The sequence below is a fragment of the Herpailurus yagouaroundi genome, unplaced genomic scaffold (assembly GCF_014898765.1).
Source record: "Herpailurus yagouaroundi ecotype Mexico unplaced genomic scaffold, PumYag 216, whole genome shotgun sequence".
NCBI classification, from domain to species: domain Eukaryota; kingdom Metazoa; phylum Chordata; class Mammalia; order Carnivora; family Felidae; genus Herpailurus; species Herpailurus yagouaroundi.
Genome location: NW_024412447.1, coordinates 2,749,588 through 2,768,137, shown reverse-complemented (window position 1 = coordinate 2,768,137; position 18,550 = coordinate 2,749,588). Strand labels below are relative to the sequence as shown.

At 42.7% G+C, this 18,550-nt stretch overlaps 1 long non-coding RNA gene across 1 annotated transcript in view; it reads right to left on the bottom strand.

Annotated features, from left to right (window-relative positions):
- The window catches only part of LOC121017846 (uncharacterized), a 1,040-nt gene extending 928 nt beyond the window's left edge, over nucleotides 1–112 (bottom strand). Inside the window, exon 1 of the long non-coding RNA XR_005784919.1 lies at nucleotides 8–112. This is a non-coding gene — a long non-coding RNA (uncharacterized LOC121017846). The remainder of the gene's footprint in view (nucleotides 1–7) is intronic.
- Between the last annotated feature and the right edge of the window lie 18,438 nt (nucleotides 113–18,550).

Below are 18,550 nucleotides of genomic sequence, written 5' to 3'. Positions count from 1 at the left end.
TAAATACCTTCTATAGGTTATCACACAGACACAGTATGATAAAAAGACATTTCCTTTAGTAACTTGGAAAAGCCTAAAATTTTTAAAGTTTCTTTAAAACAAAACGTTTATTTATTTTGAGAGAGAGAGAGAGAGAGAGAGAGAGAGAGAGAGAGAGAGAGAATTCCAAGCAGGCTCTACACTGACGGCACAGAGCCCAATGTGGGGCTCGAACTCACAAAGCAGGAGATCGTGATCTGAGCCGAAACCAAGAGTCAGTCACTTAACTGAATGAGCCACCCAGACACCAAGGAAAGGCCTAAAATTTTAATACAATTAGCCACTGAAAAAAACATAAAATTCATCAACTTTCTTCAGAAGGGTTTAAGCAGGAGAGTAATGAACATGTGTGAGAGATACTACAAAAACGGTTCTTGTACCAAAAACACCTAATTCCTACTCTTAGGCAAGTTGAAATGGGTCATGTCTAAGACTCTGTGGTGTACTGTATAATTATTTTAAAATGTATGTAAATAAACTCATCATTTGAGTTGGGTATATAATGGGTACTTACATACACATCATTAGTGCAAGTATAAGTTGGCACTAGGTTTGAGGAATATAATTTAACAATACTTTTCAAAAGTCCTTAGAAGCTCTTACTCTTTGATCCAGTTAAGACATTCTTAGAACTCCACCCCAAGGAATAAGTCTTAAGTATAGAATTTTATCCAGAAAGGTATTCATCACATAATAAGCAAAGCTTAGAAATCTGAAGCTACGCGGTGTGGAATTAGGACTGATTTATATGATGGAATACTACTTTTTTACATTAAAGGGCTCTTCTGAGTAATGGTAAAAAGAAGGGGAAATGGCTATGGGGTACGTTCTGTTTAAAAAAGCAGGACGCAGAAGTGTATATATAGTGTGATGTCCACTGTGTGAAACCACATCAGATGAAGAGTAAATAAATATGCTCATTACATGAGTGAATAATTTGCTTTCTTCCTTATACAATCTCTACGCGCACAAGTTTCTTTTAAAGCCAGGGCGGGGAGGGGGCTGAAGATAACGGTTACAGAGGGGACTTGTGCTCTCTACTGTAGGTGTAACAGAGTTCCTGAGCGCCTGGGCGAGATGAGCTGAGCTCAGGCTATTTCACCCTGGCGTGGGGACGTACCCTCAGGCATCTCTCCAGCCCCTCAAGTGCCTTCCCGGCCTGTAAGGGGAGGACCCCAGCTGGGGCCCGGCCAAGCCCTGGCGAGGGGGAGTGGCACGGTAGCCACTGCTACAATACTGCCCAGCAGACCGGTCCAACACAGGGATCAAAATGAGACCAGATCAGCCACCATTCTCGAGAGCGATCCCATTTTGCCTTAAATTCCTGTTCCTTGATTTCAACTTCGGCCACAAGAAGGACTTTCGGCCCCTGAGTCTGTCTAGCATCATGCAGATTCTTAACCCCACAGAATTCTCTCCATCCAGCAAGAGGATTCCAACTCCCCCTCTCCTGACTTCCACACCCTGCCGCTCACTCTGCCCCATGGACACCGCCGGCCCTACCCCTACAACACCCTCACCTTCTTCCCTGGGTACCCCAACCCCTCCTTCTTTAACCGAAAGCCAGGCTGTCCCCTGAACCCCCTCTGTAGGTGGCAGCCATTTTTTCTCCCACACCCCCTATGCCACAGCTGGTTCCAGATCTTTCCCCTCAATCAAAGCTGGCTACAAATTTGAAGGATTAGCCTGGAGTCACCTGGATAATTCTCCTATTGCTGCTCTAACAAGTCACCACAAACTCGGTGGCTTAAAATGACACAAATTTATTACAGTCGTGGAGCTCAGAATCCAAAATGGGCCTCTGTGGGCTAAAATGAAGCTGCCACAGGGCTCCATATCCTCCGGTCCCTGCCTTTCCAGACGCCTCTTCTGCATTCAGGGACCCTTCCCCCACCTCCAAAGCCTGTGGCTTCTCTAGTCTCTCTGCTCCACCACCGCCATCACATGGTCTCCTCTGACCTCCTGCCTCCCTTCGCAGAGGCACCTTGGTGATGGTGTCTGGCACACCCAGACGACCTCGCCATCGCAAGAACCTTCATGTAATCACATCTGCAAAGTCCCTTCATCAAGAAGGCAACATATTCATATTATTCTGCTTACCAGACCATTCCACTCTCTGCATCTTACTAAGACCAGCTACTTACCTGCTGGGCATCCTTTCCTGTCACTGGTGGAACAGGCAGCACCAAGGCACCGCCTTTCTCACACCATCATGGTATCTACCATCATGCAACACACACACAGAAGGACCATCCATCATGCTGATCTCTCAGTTCTTCACTGCTGTCATTTCTGAAGAACTTTTCTTCATCCCAACTCTGTCACCCCCTTCCATCATTATGCCCTAGAGACTTTGACAAAAATCCCACTCTTAACTGTCCTGCCATGTCCCTGGCCCACCGGCTTAATGACCGAGGCCACCACATTGTGCTGCTGGGGCCGTGCAACCAAGCAGTCCTGCTGACGCACCCCAAACAAAACCTGACTTCCATCAAGATCTCCAGCCCACGGACCAACAGAACATCTCTACTGGCCACTCCTCTGTCCGTGTCCTACCCCAACCTCTCCCCAGTTTAGATTCCATGGTCCATCACTACAGTCATGCTCTCACAAGCACCCCTAACTCCCTAGTTCCCCTCTCCCTCTATCCCACAACCCGGAGAGCCCAATATCAATTAACCCAATGTTCTACCCCCACCTCACACACAAACAGCTTAACATGATTCGTGAAAGACACAAGAGTGAGATCACTCATTCCGACTTTACAATGATGAATCCCCAAATCTCTCGCAGCCATAACTTCCTAGGAATCTAGACGCCTACACACAACAAGTACACCAAGTGCCTAGGACGTGGTTTCTAAATTCCATCCTCTACTAAAAGGGAACCAAGACTCCTTGAATGAGTGGTTGATTCCACCATAAAAAAACAAGATGAGCCTAGAAAATGTACCTGTTCAAAAAGTAAGCGCTCACAATGATGGAGGCATGACAGAAAGGCACTGGACCCCGCCTGAAGGGGCTCACACTGACGGAATCCTGGGCAGTTTGAGCACCAAGATAATGAGTGGCGGTAGCAGATACAACACATAAGGAAATGGAAGGGAAGGAAAAGTCCCTCCTTATGACAGAATGCCTGCTAGTAAGTGTGGAAGGAATGACGGTGTTAAAAAAAATCACCCCCACAGCACGATGGCCGATTGAGGTGGCAGTCATCAGCGGGTGCTCACGTTGGCGGGAGGATTTGCTGAGGAACAGAGTACTGGCACCGTCTTGCAGTATCCTCTCCCAAATACTGATCAGCTACGAATGGCAAACTGGTGACCAGGTGACCAGGGCTGACACTGCCAGTGGTGGAACAGGTAGACACGGTGTGTCTCCTGATAAGACTTGCTAAGAAGAGAACACTATCAATTCTGTGGGGTTTCTGCCAAAATTCCAGCCTGAGTGTGGACAGGAGGAAACCCTGGACAGACCCAGGCTGAGGAGCATGCTGGAAAATGAAAGGCCTGAACTCTTGACAAGTGTCCACAATGTGAAGACAGGGGGAAGACCAAGAAACTGATGAAGACAAGAAGAGACAGGAGATACAGCCAGGAGAGGGGACTTGTGGATGCCGGAGCAGAAAGGAGATGGCGGAGGTTGGGATGGACACTGAAATGTGAACAGGAAACAGTGTTGCATTAACACTGATTTCCGGATTCAGACGTCTATTGTGGTTATGCAGGGCGTGTTTTTATGGTTTTGTGCATTTCAGGGTTTTATGTTTCTTAACAAATGCAAACAACTTCACAACCTTGCCCATCTAAAAATCCTCCACCTTGAGGACAAATCCTCCACTGACAAAAAATCCACACTCTTTCTTGTGCCCCATGAGGCCCTTGGTTTGCCCCTGCCGTATCTCCAACTTCATCTTCTTCCACTCGCTCCCTAGTTGACTACCATCCGGCTCCCCGATCTTCCCACCACCCCTCAGACGCTCCACCGGAGCTCTGCTCCAGGCCTCTCCGCCGGCTGCTTCCTTCCCTACACTGTCCTTCATTCCATCACATGGATCAGGCCTCTGCTTGGACAGCACCTCTCCCAAGAGGCCTTCCCTGACCACACCCCACGTCTTCGTTCTGTCTTCACAGGCTAACATCATCTTGTAGCTTTCTACTGGGTTCTATTTATCTGCTTACTGTCCGCCTCCTACACTGGCAAGTGGTTCTGCCAGGGGCATCATATTCACCACAGTATTCCCGTTACTTACACACCTCACACTATGGGTATTTAATAAAGATTTGCTAAATTGACACGTTAACAGAAACGTGTACATAACAAACTTTTGTCAAAGAGAAATATCATCATCTAAAGATGTAGATTCACTCACTATAAATGGCAAAATAACAGTTAGTGACCACCAGCAACATTAAGAACGGACCCCCAGACCCGAGGTGTGCCAGCGAGAACAGAATTTATGTAATTATACAATACTAAAACTGAAGATAGATTTATAGCAATTGAAATGACAACCTGCCATGTGAACATTAACAAAGGTAAGCAGACAAAAGTCTCAAGAATAAAGACTTTCAGAGGTGCCCAAATGACAGATACCTTCCTAGTAATATAAAGCTAAGTCTGGAAGACATACCCAGGATGCAAAACTGCATACTCCAATGGTTTGCATATGCATCAGGAATGAAAATCAAGCAAATAAAAGACCATCCGTGGCTCCGTGGGGCCATGGAAAAAAGAAAAAGAAATAGAACCAGTACACAAATGAGACAGATTGATGGCATGGAGGAAAACCTGACAAAAATAAATGGGACTGCAGGAAACACAATCATGATGGTGAAAAAGAGAAATGAAAGCAACCATCTCATCCCGCAGTCCAGAGCAAAGTGATGGAGGAAACTACAGCAACTAAAAATAAAAATTCCACCAAATAATTATCTGTAGACAACGAAAAAATTTCCAAATATATATGGAATATGTATAGTCACATTACTGAATATGGGGAAAATAAACGATATAAAAAAGAGGCTGATAAGATCTCAATCTAAAAACAATCATTATTAAATGGAAGTTGCATCAAATCATAGGGGCAAACAGTGACTTTAAAAATTTTCTCCAATATACACAACATATTGCCAGTTTATAGTGAAATTGGTATCATAACAAAAATATGTGATAGGTCGCACAATGTAAAATTGGATGGTAAAAACAACAAGTCATATAAAGGCTGAAATGTGAATTGTGAGAACAGGGATATATTATTATCTCATTAATCTGTACCACAACCCCATTTGAAGTCCTTGATCAATTGTGAATTTTATTTAAGTGAACAAAATTGCATACGAAAAATACATTACATTAAATGCGATAGTTTTTTGGTTTTTTGTTTTGTTTTGTTTTGGTTTTGTTTTGTTTTTTTACTGGTCAGAGAATAGGGAGTTAAGGAACTCCAGGGAGAAGAAATCATCTACAAATCAACTGAGACAGGAAGTAACAGGGCAGGTGGGGGAAAACGAGTGGAAGACTAACTCGAAATACAGCTTCCATGTTGATCCCACCTGTTCCAGAAGCCGTCCCTTCATCAGAAATGGGAGTTTACGAGAAGAGAGAGGCGACAGGAATTAATGCTGGCCCAATTCAAGAATAGAGGTCTTTGCAATCAGAAGGAGACAGTACATCTAACCGCTAAAAAAGCATTTTCCAGGTTGCTGGTGCTGGGAGACACTACTGAGTTAATTCCACCCTCTCAGCAACCAGCCACACTCAGGGTGTGCATGGGGAGTGAATACACTACGCCATCAAGCTCTCACAAGATACAAAAAGGCAGACAGGGGTCTAAGCAAACTCATAGCAAAGAGGCTTTCTCCTCAGTGCGAATGAACAAGCTGCCCAACACAAATCCACTACACGAAGGAAGAGCAGAGGCAGCAAGAAATGACCCGACACGCCCAGGACCCACTCCTGGTGGCTTGCACCCATGGGGAGATGCCCGCCCTGGTTTACAAGAATAACCTGCTCTCTTTCATTTGTCAACTCCATTTCTACTCCCAGGTGGCAGACTACATTTGGAGAAAGACACACAACTACACCGGCTGGGCTCCCTTTAAATTCATGATCACAAACCCGAACGGGCCGTGGCACCACCTGACAACCCCACTGTCTGCTTGCCCTCTGCTACTCCTCGAGATGACAATTAGACACCCTCTCCTCAAACCTCCCCATTTCCACCTCATTCCAGTTTTTCTGGGAAAGGAGAAGCAATGAGAAGAGCCGTGGCTCAGAGTCCACCAGCTCTCCCCACCTGCCTGTCACCCCTGGACATCCCGCCCACCACCCCTGCCCCCGACTCTAGACACACTGGCCATTGCCCCATCCATGGCCAAAACCTGTAGTTGCTCACTGGACCAAGAACACAATCCCAGCAATTCTATTCTCTCTCCCTATCATTAACTTCTCCCTGTCCACTGGATTCTTCCTCCTGAGCCTACAAGCACCCTCCCATTAAAAATTTTAAAAGCCTTTCTTGAAAGCTCATCACTCCCACCTCCAGCTACTACTACTTTTCTCTACTCCCCTTTACAACCAACTCCAGTTTGGAAATCTCCAATTTCTTTCTTCCCGTTGCCTTTTGAACCCACTCCAGCTAGGTTTCCACCAATATCACTTCTTCAAAACTGCTCTTCTAAGGTCAGCAATCATGCCTGGTGGCTGAACCCAATGTTCGAGTGTCAGCGCACCATCACTCCCCTCGCCCCCTGACTCCGTGGCACCTGACACAGCCGCCTTCCCTTGTCTGCTGGCTCCCAGGACACCACCTCCGCACTCCTCCTGCTACTCTGGTTGCTCCGTCCAGTCTCCCTGCTTGTTTCCTCCGCAGCACCCTAATCTCTATATATTGGAGAGTCCAGGTTTCAGTTCAAAAGACCTCTCCGCTCATCTTTGTGTGCTCCCTGAGTGGCCTCATCCATTCCCACGGATTTAAGCCTTTTGCTACTCCAGTGAGCCCTCAATCTCATCCCTAACCTGGGCCTCTCCAGAGCGTAACTCACACTTGTACGACTCCAGCTGGATGTGTGAGCCGTCTCACGGTGTACATGCCCCCCTTCCACCCACTGTTCTCAGTTTCCCCATTTCAGTGGACAGTTTCTCAAGTGGAAAACAGAGTTCATCCTTGGCTCTGCTTTCTCCCTTTTTTTTTGGGGAGGGGGCACATCTGCATGTGGGCACGTGCACACCCAGGCAACCACACTCCGTGTGGAATTTGTCAGCAGATCCTGTTGGCACAGCCTTTAAAAACAGATGCAAACAGGGCCGCCTGGGTGGCTCAGTCCATTGAGGGTCTGACTTCGGCCCAGGTCATGATCTCGCGGTTCACAAGTTCAAGCCCAGCACTGGGCTCTGTGCTCACCGCTCAGAGTCTGGAGCCTGCTTCAGATTCTGCGTCTCCCTCTCTCTCTGTCCCTCCCCAGCTCATGCTCTCTCTCTCAAAAATAAATAAAAACATTAAAAAAAAATAGATGCAAACAACTTCCCCTCCCACCATTCCTACTGCTACCACCTGGTCCAATGACCATATTATCTTCTGTGTAGATCATTAACATCACCTCCTGACTTATCCCCCTGCTTCCAGCCTTGTCCTTTCACACCGGTCCCGACGCGGCAACCAGAGTGACTTTGCCAAAATGCAAGTAGGATCCTGTGACTTCTCCCCTACTCAAAATTCACCAATGGTTTGCCAACTGACTCCAAATAAAAGCCAAGCTCTTTAAAAGGTTCTGGAAGGCCCTACGTGACTGTGGTACCCTGACCTCAGCCCTCATGCCTCAGAGCTATGTTTGCTCTTCCCTCTTTCTGCAAAGTCCTTCCCTCACATCTCCAACTCTTCTCTCCCTTCCTTCCTGCAGGTCTTTGCTCAAATGTCATCTTCTCGGGCAGTATTTATTCATTCAATCAATCAGTCAATGCTGGGAACAAAGCTGATGTGTTGACCACACAGACACAGGCCACGCAGTGCAGGATTTCAATCCCTATGATGCAATCATGGGCCGGGGATGAGAATCCGACTCAGAGCAGACAGGTTTGTCAGCGGGGCCTAGTCCACAACCACAGTAAAATTTTATGCCATGCAAGTGAGTAGAAAACCAATGCATAGCCCTAAGACTGCTGGGTGAGGACAGCATGAGAACAAAGAGACTTAAATTATCTGTTAGAATACAGGCAAAATTTATCATCCAGTTACACTGCACAAGGGCCGCTCCAATGTGAGCCAGCACCGGGGCCAGCCTGCCTCTGTCAGAACAGAAAGGAAGAGGAACACTTAGGAAGCCTGTGGCCATCTGACTTGGCGGTAACACATCGGTGTATGTCAGTTTGGGTTCCACGCGGTGTGAGCCACATACTGATCATTATGTCCCAAAAGACCAATAATCTGTCTGCCATGGGCGAGAACTTTTAAAACAGAAAAGGCCAGTCCTTCCTCACAGATAGTTTGATAAGCACTGAGTAGGCAAAATGCAAGCCATCTTCCTGATTATTACCAGATAAGATTTCCTCCTTTACACATAGAAAGAAAAATTAATGTTTGCTTTTTGTCTTTTTAAAATTAAGTCAAATGTCTATCCGATTTCATTTTGACAACATACACCCATAACAGATAGCAATTTGGAATTTTTAGGTTTTCTTGTTTTATTCTTTTTTAGGTTTATTTATTTTCAGAGAGAGAGAGAGCATGCACGAGTGTGAGCAGAGGAGGGGCAGAGCAAGAGGGAGAGAGAGAATCCCAAGCAGGCTCCACACTGTCAGCACAGGGTTTTTTTTCTTTTTTAAATAAACATTGATAGGTTTACTATTTCTGGTGACAGCCTTCTGAAGAGTTTTCTTCGAGATCAACAATCCTGCCTTTGGCATATGGATTCCACTAAACATGTTTTATAGACCTTTCTGATATCAAATGGTCTCCATTATAAATTTCTCTCTCTTCTCCTGACCCCTCAGATCTCCATCCCCTGTGGCAGTGCTGTCACATCACACGCGAACTACTGGTGTAATCATCTGTCTTCTCTATTACACTGTTCCATCTGTAAGGGCAGGGCCATGTCTGAATTATAAAACAGCTTTATCCCCATACCTAAAATAAGTCCTGGCTCCTACCAGTTGTTCAGTAAGTACCAAATGAACAAATGAATAAATAAATTCACCTTAATGTAGACAAGTGAACCACAGGTGACAGAAATTTGGAGGGCATCAGCTGGCAAAACAGGGAAGCACGTGTTTCCTAAAGAGGGGGACATAAGGCAATCGTGTAACTCTCGGCTGTGCAAGTGAATGAGCCTTGTTCCAGAAACTCACATGCCTATCGCCAGACAAAGCTAGTGAAATGTTAGGGGACTCTCACGGAGGAATGCAGAAAAGTAAAATATTAGAAATGCAGTAACAGCAGCAAGCACAATAACAAAAAATGTTTCCTGTGAACTAGAATGCTTTCCCCATAGTATTCCTGAACGTTTATTAGGCACCTGCTGAAACAAAAAATACGATGAGTGGGGAGATGGGTGGGGAGGCAAATACAGTACCATCACCGGAGCACAGCTAACTCCTGTGTGAGCTAAGGGGTCTAATGTTCTTCTGCTTTCATCTTCCGGCTTGAGGAAAAAAAGTTTTCACACTGTTGCATATCACAAGTCTGACTGGTTAACAACTGGCATAACTTGCCTAATACTTGTTAATTCTGATTTCTGACATGAGGTTTTCTCCTGCTCTGGGAGGCTGGGTGCCCGAGGCCTGCCCACCCTGCACGCATTCTGAGGCATCCCATCCACTGTGGTAGTAAGTGCTGTGTTGCCTAGACAGTCAGGGATCAATGTGGTAAAAGGTCTAACCAGACTCTAGAGGACTTACACATCTTACACATCTTGGATAACCTCAAAGATTAGGAGCTGTTCACCAAGCAGACAAGGTTAGAAAGAGGGTCACTTGCAGTCCCTAAAGATACTCAGTGATACCTACTGTGTGCTGAGTACTGAGGGTAAATCCTGAGCACACAGTAGGCCACGTTGGAAATGGATGCCCCAGGTCTGTGTGTCTCACCCCCAGTAGGCCGGAAGCCCTGTGGCAGGCCAGAGGACATCCTCCATGATCCAGTAAGTAGCAAAGCTCACCACTTATACAAATACAGAAATCGTCTGTTAACTGAGAAGAAAATATGCTGTTTATGATTTACAAACAGTTCTGCAGTATTTGCTGGCTCGTTAAAAATTGCATCGTTCAGGTCAACTGCACGTACTGTTTTCCAGGAGATTTCACATCTTCAAGTTTTCTCAAAAATATACAAATATTGTCTTTTTTTTTTTTAATTAGACTGCTAGTTTTAGAGACTTGATTACAGTTTTGAAATGTCCTAGAGTAGAGCTTACATTTACACACAGTCTGAAGGTAGGCATTAAGAGTCTAATGAGATACCTCTTGTTTATGAAGGGATCCATATAGTCTGTATCTTTGTTTTCGTGTGCATGGCTTTAATTTTTAAGGCCAAATCATGGTCCATAGCAGCTTCTGGAATTCATTCATATCATCTCTCATGGAAAGCAGAAATGAGAAAGGAAAAACAGTCCCCCACCCCCAAGGCAACTTCCTTTCAGCATCTTTTAACTTCCAGACAAGGTGTTTGTTTATGTCTCACTGACTAGAAAGTATAGTCATATGGCCACTCCTACTTGAAAGGGTGAATGGGAAGGATCCTGTGGGCTAAGTGCCACCTCCAAATAATATCATTGTTAAGATACCAAGAAACAGAGGTCAATGGGTACAACTAATGTTATCTAATCCCATAGTAACTCCTGGCAGGGCCTAACCATATTTTATTTTATTTTTTAAATAAATTTAAAAAAAAATTTTATTTAAACATTTATTTAATTTTTAATTAATTAATAAATTATTTAAATTAAAAATTTATTTGAAATTTTTTATTTAAAAATATTATTTATTTAAAATAAATTTTAAATAATTTTTTAAAATTTACATCCAGGGGCGCCTGGGTGGCACAGTCGGTTAAGCGTCCGACTTCAACCAGGTCACGATCTCGCGGTCCCTGAGTTCGAGCCCCGCATCGGGCTCTGGGCTGATGGCTCAGAGCCTGGAGCCTGTTTCCGATTCTGTGTCTCCCTCTCTCTCTGCCCCTCCCCCGTTCGTGCTCTGTCTCTCTCTGTCCCAAAAATAAATAAACGTTGAAAAAAAAAATTTTTTTTTTAAATAAAATTTACATCCAAATTTGTTAGCATATAGTGCAACAATGATTTCAGGAGTCGATTCCTTAGTGCCCCTTCCCCATTTAGCCCATCCCCCCCACCCACAAGTCCTCCAGTAACCCTCTGTTCTCCATAATTAAGAGTCTCTTCTGTTTTGTCCCCCCGTTTTTATATTATTTTTGTTTCCCTTCCCTTATGTTCATCTGTTTTGTCCCTTCAAGTCCTCAAATGAGTGAAGTCAAATATTGTCATTTCTAACTCAAATGTGATACCCTAAAAATTTTTCCCTTTACTCAATCCTGATCTGCATCACCTGTCTCATGATACAAATGTTAAAGGTATACCAATTTACCACTTTGTGTTAAATTATAAACTTGCCTTGAAGAGGGTTTTTATAAAACTATTACCCAAGTCCTGTATGGTATAATTAAATAAGTCAAACTAGCCCTTAAGGACCTCTTACTAGGAAATGAAATTTTAGAGCCAAAGAGCGCCTGTAACCTTTAGTGAAGTCACGTCTAAAATGCTAGTTTGAATTTAACAAACTCATCACATCTCCTTATAAGAGGCTATTTACAGTCTCTGATGTGAATCTTGTGAATCCCACTCTCCTCGATAAGGATTAATTTAAAAAAATATTTTGGAGCACTGGAGTGAGTCAGTTAAGCGTGGGACTTCGGCTCACGTCATGATCTCGCGGTCCGGGAGTTCGAGCCCCACGTCGGGCTCAGTGCTGACAGCTCAGAGCCTGGAGCCTGTTTCAGATTCTGTGTCTCCCTCTCTCTGACCCTTCCCCGTTCATGCTCTCTTTCAAGAACAGACATTAAAAAGGGGGGGGGGGGGGGGGTTAATATTTTAAAACAAGATTGTGTTCTACAAAGAGTGCTGTGACCCCAGGATGGGATCTCCCTAGGTTGTCAACTGGCAGGCGAGCCTCTGGTGGTTTAGAGGGTGGGAAATAAGAAGCCGTTCAAAGGTCAGCCCAGGTGATCCCAATCATCCACCACTGATCTAAGAAGCATCTCAAGGCTCCTTCCATGAGCCAAACCCCATAACAAGCACTGGAGCAAGAAGGTGTTCAAGTCCCTGCATCCAAAGAGCTCGAAGTATATACTGTATGCCTCCTAGATAAGTTATCTCCTCAAAACTAGTAAGTATATACACATATTTATTCAGCAGGAAGATTATTCAGCTTACTTTAGGCTGTGTGTCTCAAGATTCACTCAGCTTATCTCTGAAGAGCTGCAGAGAGGGCACTGGATCCGAATTAAAGCCCAGAAATGTGCTTCTACATGTGACACTGACATGCCAAATGATCTTGATAAAATAACTTCAGATTTCTGAATTTCAGCTCTTCATATTCAAACAGAAAAAGCAATTCTTTCAATCCTGAATGTGTTCTAAAGACGGCTATTGGAAAAGTATGTGAAACATTCCAAGTCTGACACAGGAGAAAAGTTAATCACTCTTACTGACATCACAGCCCGAGAGAGACAGACACAGAGAGAAAGAAAGAGAGGGAGGGAGGGAGGGAGGGAGGGGTTCACTGTATGCAAGAAAACCAAAGGCACCATTAATGAAGTTTCTGCTCTAAAATCCTAAAAGTCTCATGACACGGATATTGAAAAGGACCAGAGTAAGAAGGTGCTGGACGACTCTGGTTGAGGTTGGCTACCCCATGCCAGATGATGACGTCTGTCCTAACTCCACCTTCCCCACCTTCAGTCCATCCTGCACACTGCTGCAAGATGAATTTTTACACGAATTTCTGGTTACTTTTTCACTCCACAACTCCATGGACTCCCAATTTAGGCAATCATACCTAAATTCCATTGCGTGGCTCTCCAACATCATGCCCAATCCCCACATGGTTTTGGTTCAGGTGACCAAGTTTTCCCACCTTCTCTCACTCTTCAATGCTTAGCATATCGACACCCACAACGTGAAGGGCCCGGTCAGGTTCTTCTTGCTCTACAAAGCCTTCCTAATTTTCCATCCCTACCGGTTTTACTTTCCTTTACAAATCCTAAAATATCAACATAAGGGCTTATCACAAATCCTCCACCAGTTTTTAACAACTCCTGTGTCAGCACTGATTCTCTTAGTTTCTGGCTGCCCGTTACTGCAAACACCACAATGGTTAACACATACAAGTAATGTGTATGTATTAACGGAACAAACAGGCCCCACTGTGTCAAAAAGAGCAGCACCCAGAAGACATTCATGCCCTAACTCCAGAGACCTATGTGTTACTCTGCAAACCAAAAAGAGTAACGGGGACATTATCCTGGGTGATATGGGTGAGCCTAAAGCACAGAGAGGTAGCACAAGTGGAAGTGGAAGATTCCCTTGAAGGAGACTTGAGCTGCTGTGTCTGGAGAGCACCACCCAGAAAACAGAAGGACTGAGACCAGCCCCTGCTGGGGGGCAGCAAGCCAATGGCTCCAGCCCTACAACCTCAAGGCAATGAATTCAGACAATTTAAATTAAATTGCTTGGAAGCAGATTCATCTTCAGAGCTTCCAAAAAAGGGACCTAGCCCCACCAGCACCTTGATTTGGGCTTTAGAGACTCCAGGCAGAGGAACTCATTGAGCCACGTTGTACTGAGAATTCTGATTCCCACACCTGTGAAGTAATACATAAGTGTTGTTGGAAGCTGCTATATTAGTGGTCATTTATTACGGTAGCACCAGGTCAAATAAGAAAGTGCACAGGCCAAAAGGCAATTTCAGACATGCTATCCAAAATATAAATGGTTCTGTAAAAGCTGGTAAGTTGGTTAGATAAAAGATCAACAGCTCACTGTGAACAGTGGTAACAGTAAAGAGCAGAGTTAATGTTTCAGATTTTGTTAAGGAAACCTTGTGGCAATTCCCACAGCCAAACTGAATTTTAAACGAAGCAGGCCAATTCCATGAGAGCTATAGTATATGCTAGGCTATTTGTTTCAACTGCTTTTGCGATAAAGTGAGAAACTCATACTAAAACTTGCAAATTCAGGCAAAACATCCCTTCATGATCCAGGAAGTTTTCTTTGGCAGGGTTAGGGGGTACAGTCCACACCACAATATACAGCAAAATCAAGTAATAAAAATTGTACATGTAGCTTTGTTATTATTAATACCCCACCGCTGCGGGACTTCTGACCACCCAGTGGTCATCCTAACAGGGCACTGGATGTTCTTTGCTCAGTCGACAAACCGCTTACAGATAAATCAGTGGATCCAGAGAGCACACATCGGGACATTCTAGAGGGACACAGAAGGAAATGATGAATTTGATGGTCAAAATCCTGAAATCATGTCATTTACAAGATCACTATGCCAAAAGACAGGTAGGGTGTAAATGTAACGCCCACAAGAAGGGCTCCAGAGAACATCTGGTAACTTGATATCCAGCACCTTTGCTTACATAACTAGCACAATGATAAAAGCATAACTACACGTAGCATTTTTAACCTAATTAAAATAATTTTAAGGTTTTTTTCCCAAATATAGAATCATGTGCTCAATGAAAAACAGTTTGGAAAACAGAGTAACACACACACACAAATAAAATCGTCATTAATCCCAACATCCAGAGGTACAATACCATTACTATTCTGTTAAGTCTTTCCTGATTCATACAATATTTGTATTCCAATATATGTGTATTAATACTCTTTTTATTAAAACAGTATTCCACTTTTTCAGGTTTAACATTGTGGATGTTATCATCTACAACTTGATTTTTTAATCCCCTCACAGAATTATATGATTCCCCTCTTATTTAATTAAGAGTAACTTCTATTTGTGGGAATATAAGTAGATTCAAATTTTTTAATCTCTTATTTTTTTATGCACATCTCTGGATATAACAGAGGTGAAACAAAATTCTGACTTCACCATTCAATAGCTATGTGATACTGAACAAGTATTATGTAACCAAACAAATGGAACAACAGTACCTACCTTCTCAGGGTTATGAAGACAGAGATAAGTTAATACATACAAAATGCTTACAATAGTGCCCAAAACATAGCAAACAATAGAGAGATGTTGGCTAGGATTGGTATTATTTCCTACAATAAATTCCAAGAAGTGTAAATGCTGTGTAAAAAAGCTCACACTTTTAAGAAATTTTAACATTACACTAATTTTTTTTTCCAGAAAGGCGAGTAGAAAAATAAGTTATTCACCCATAAGAACTGTATTCTCCCGCCTTGTATCAATACTGGGTGTGCTACTTGAATTGAGCCTGTCTTCTAGGCAAAAACAATACTACAAACATAAACACCAATATAATATCTTACTAAAACACTTTGAAAGATAAATTCTGTGTTGACAAGAAATGGCCTAAAACTGCAACTTAATTTGGTTCTTTAAACACACCCCCCCCCCGGTAGGCTTTTCCACCAAAAAGAGGACGACCACAAAAACGAACCAATGAACAAAATACAAAATGAATTACACTTAGACTAAGGAAAAAAAAAAAACATTTAGTTCCCGGCTAAAGGTGGAATAAGAGGGAGTTTGTTTTCTGCAAAGAGTAATTTCAGCTGTAGTGTCAGGTGCTAGATAAATGGTCTTATTTAATAATGACCTAGGAGAAGAAATGCACAAGGAATTCTCCAGATATGCTAGCAAGAGAAAGCATGGGGTGTTCGTACGATTCGCAGCTAATAGATCATGTAACATAAAAAAGCTGGGAACATGGTCAGAAGAGTGTTGAGTATCAACACAGACAACGTGCAGGTAACACACTCAAGATCCTAACTCCACTTACTCCAGGGATGACAGGCCCTGAGCTAGGAGTCACGAATGGTGACATATTCATGGCTCCCGAGGTGGTCGTGGGCTATTTCCTAATGAAACAGGCTCAGTAAGTTCCCGCAGAAAGCCTGCAAACGTGACAAACATCATCATGAAGAGTATTTGAAATCCAGAACATTACTTGACCTCCTCTTCTAAGGAACCACGATGCATTGCTACCTCCAACGCCTTATAGAATTCACAGAGGTTTGTGTCGAGAGGAGATGGAATGAAACAAAAATAAGCTAAAATAACTAGGACGATATAAGAGGCCCACAGAAAGACAGAGTAAGAACATTAATGTTCCACAAATCCAAGAGCACACCGGGCACAACCAAAGTTTTATATAATAAAGAATTGTGACTGCAGTACAGGACACTCCTGTGACGAACCTGAAAGATCTAGCTTCCTGTCAGAGCAAATGCTGCTCTTGATTCAGAGGCTTGGGAGGAAGTTCCTTCTAGAAACGGTTCAGACTAAAAAGGTAAGGAGGCTCAGTAAGACTTCTCATTCACTTAGGAAGCACGTATACAATACAGGTCACAGGGGAAAATCAGGGCTATTGCTTATAACCCCATGCTCAGGGGTGGCATAAGGAAAGGCGAGCAGACCGCGGCCCCCAACCCAAAAGTCTCTGCTCGTCAACCTCAGAGAGCCCCTCCCAGGCTGCTGTGACCCGACATGGCACTCCGCAGCTCTCTCAGTGAGTGCTTTTTCGTATCCCCAAATCATGGGTAATGAAGTCCATTACAGATAATGAATTCTCAAGAAAGGACTATTCTTGGTATGATTTTGTATCAATTTATTTTAAAGTAGCAATGTGTAAAACTGGACATATTTCAAATTGTTAATTGTCAGCCAATAACCATAGTTCTTCACACTAGATAGACTTCCATGAACTTTTTCAAATTATCGTTTATACAAACCCATAATAACTCATTTGAAAGGCTATAACACCCTAATTAATATATTTTTAGAACACATTGTAAAAGTATTGTTAGCAGTACACCAGGAAAATGAATTCCTTAACAGGTCATGGAAGCTCTAAAAATACTTCATTTGTTTTGAAATCAAGAATATTTTCTTAAAGGGTTTGAAAACTATTTCTTAACTATTTTTTAAAGCATAAAACAGCCTGTTAAAGATGCTTAAAAATTGCTTACTGTACTTTCAATTATTAATCTGTGGAAAATAAATTCAAACTCTAAGTTAGTTTTGTGTCAAAAGCATATAAAATATGTACCACCAAGCAGGATGATTTGACAATGGTAGCTTCAAGGGCTGTGTGTGTGTGTGTGTGTGTGTGTGTGTATGTGTGTGTGTGTGTGTGTGTGTGTGTGTGGCGGGGGGGGGGCCACACACGAGCACCTGTAATATAGATGCATGAATGTTTAAACATAGCATATATGTATAATAATGTATAATATATTACATATTACAGAATACATAATATGTACAATCTGCACAATTATATAATATACACTGTATAGGAATACAAATAAGTGTGTGTGTATGATGTACTATATACACAGACATGCCTATTTTGAAAGCAGACCTAAACAAGAAATTATCTTTGAGTTAAAAGAACAAAGGAGTTCTAAAATTTTCTTACATTTTTTTATAGTTTTTGCACTAAAGACTTAATACTTTAGTTCTCATCTGACGAACTGTAAGTATAAAATAACAATAATGAAATAATTACATGTGCAGAAAGCCCTTCCAATTATACTACATGAACATTTTCAAAGATCAAAAATGAAAAACTTCAGCTAAGTCTCTTACACATGATGAAGACTATTTTTCATTAGTTTTGTGTCAATCTTCAAAAATTGATCAAAATAAGGTGATTTATATCTTTGAGACTACAATACTGATGCATTTGTAATTTCAAGTATAGCGGATCCTTGAACAACACAGGGATTAGGGGCGCCAACCCACATGCAGTCAAAAACCCATGTATACCTTTTCACTCCCCAAAATTTACTAATAGCCTACCACTGACAGAGCTCGACCATTAACTTAAAAGTTGGTTAAGACATATTCTGTATGTATTATATACTGTGTTCTCACAGTTAAGTAAGCTAGAGAAAAACACGTTCTTAAGAAAATCATGAAGAAGAGAAATGCATTTATAGTACAGTACACTATGAACAAAAAGTCACATGTAAGTGGACCCATGCAGTTCAAACTTCTGCTGTTCTAGGGTCAACTGTAATTTGTAATGTGTAAAATCAAGTCCTTTATAAAATCAAGTGAGCTGAAAGCACCAAATGTGCAAAGCAAAATTTCCATCGTTTTTCTTTGGCCAAAACCCTTATGCAATTCTGAAATGATACTCAAATACTAAAAACAACTAAGTTACATGTTCTTTCAGTTCTAGGTCTTGGAAGTCAAAAAGAAAAGAGTCTGTATTTTAAGAATATATTTTAGGTTACAGAGCACAAAATGTTATTAAAAATACGACTGACCATAAATTATCG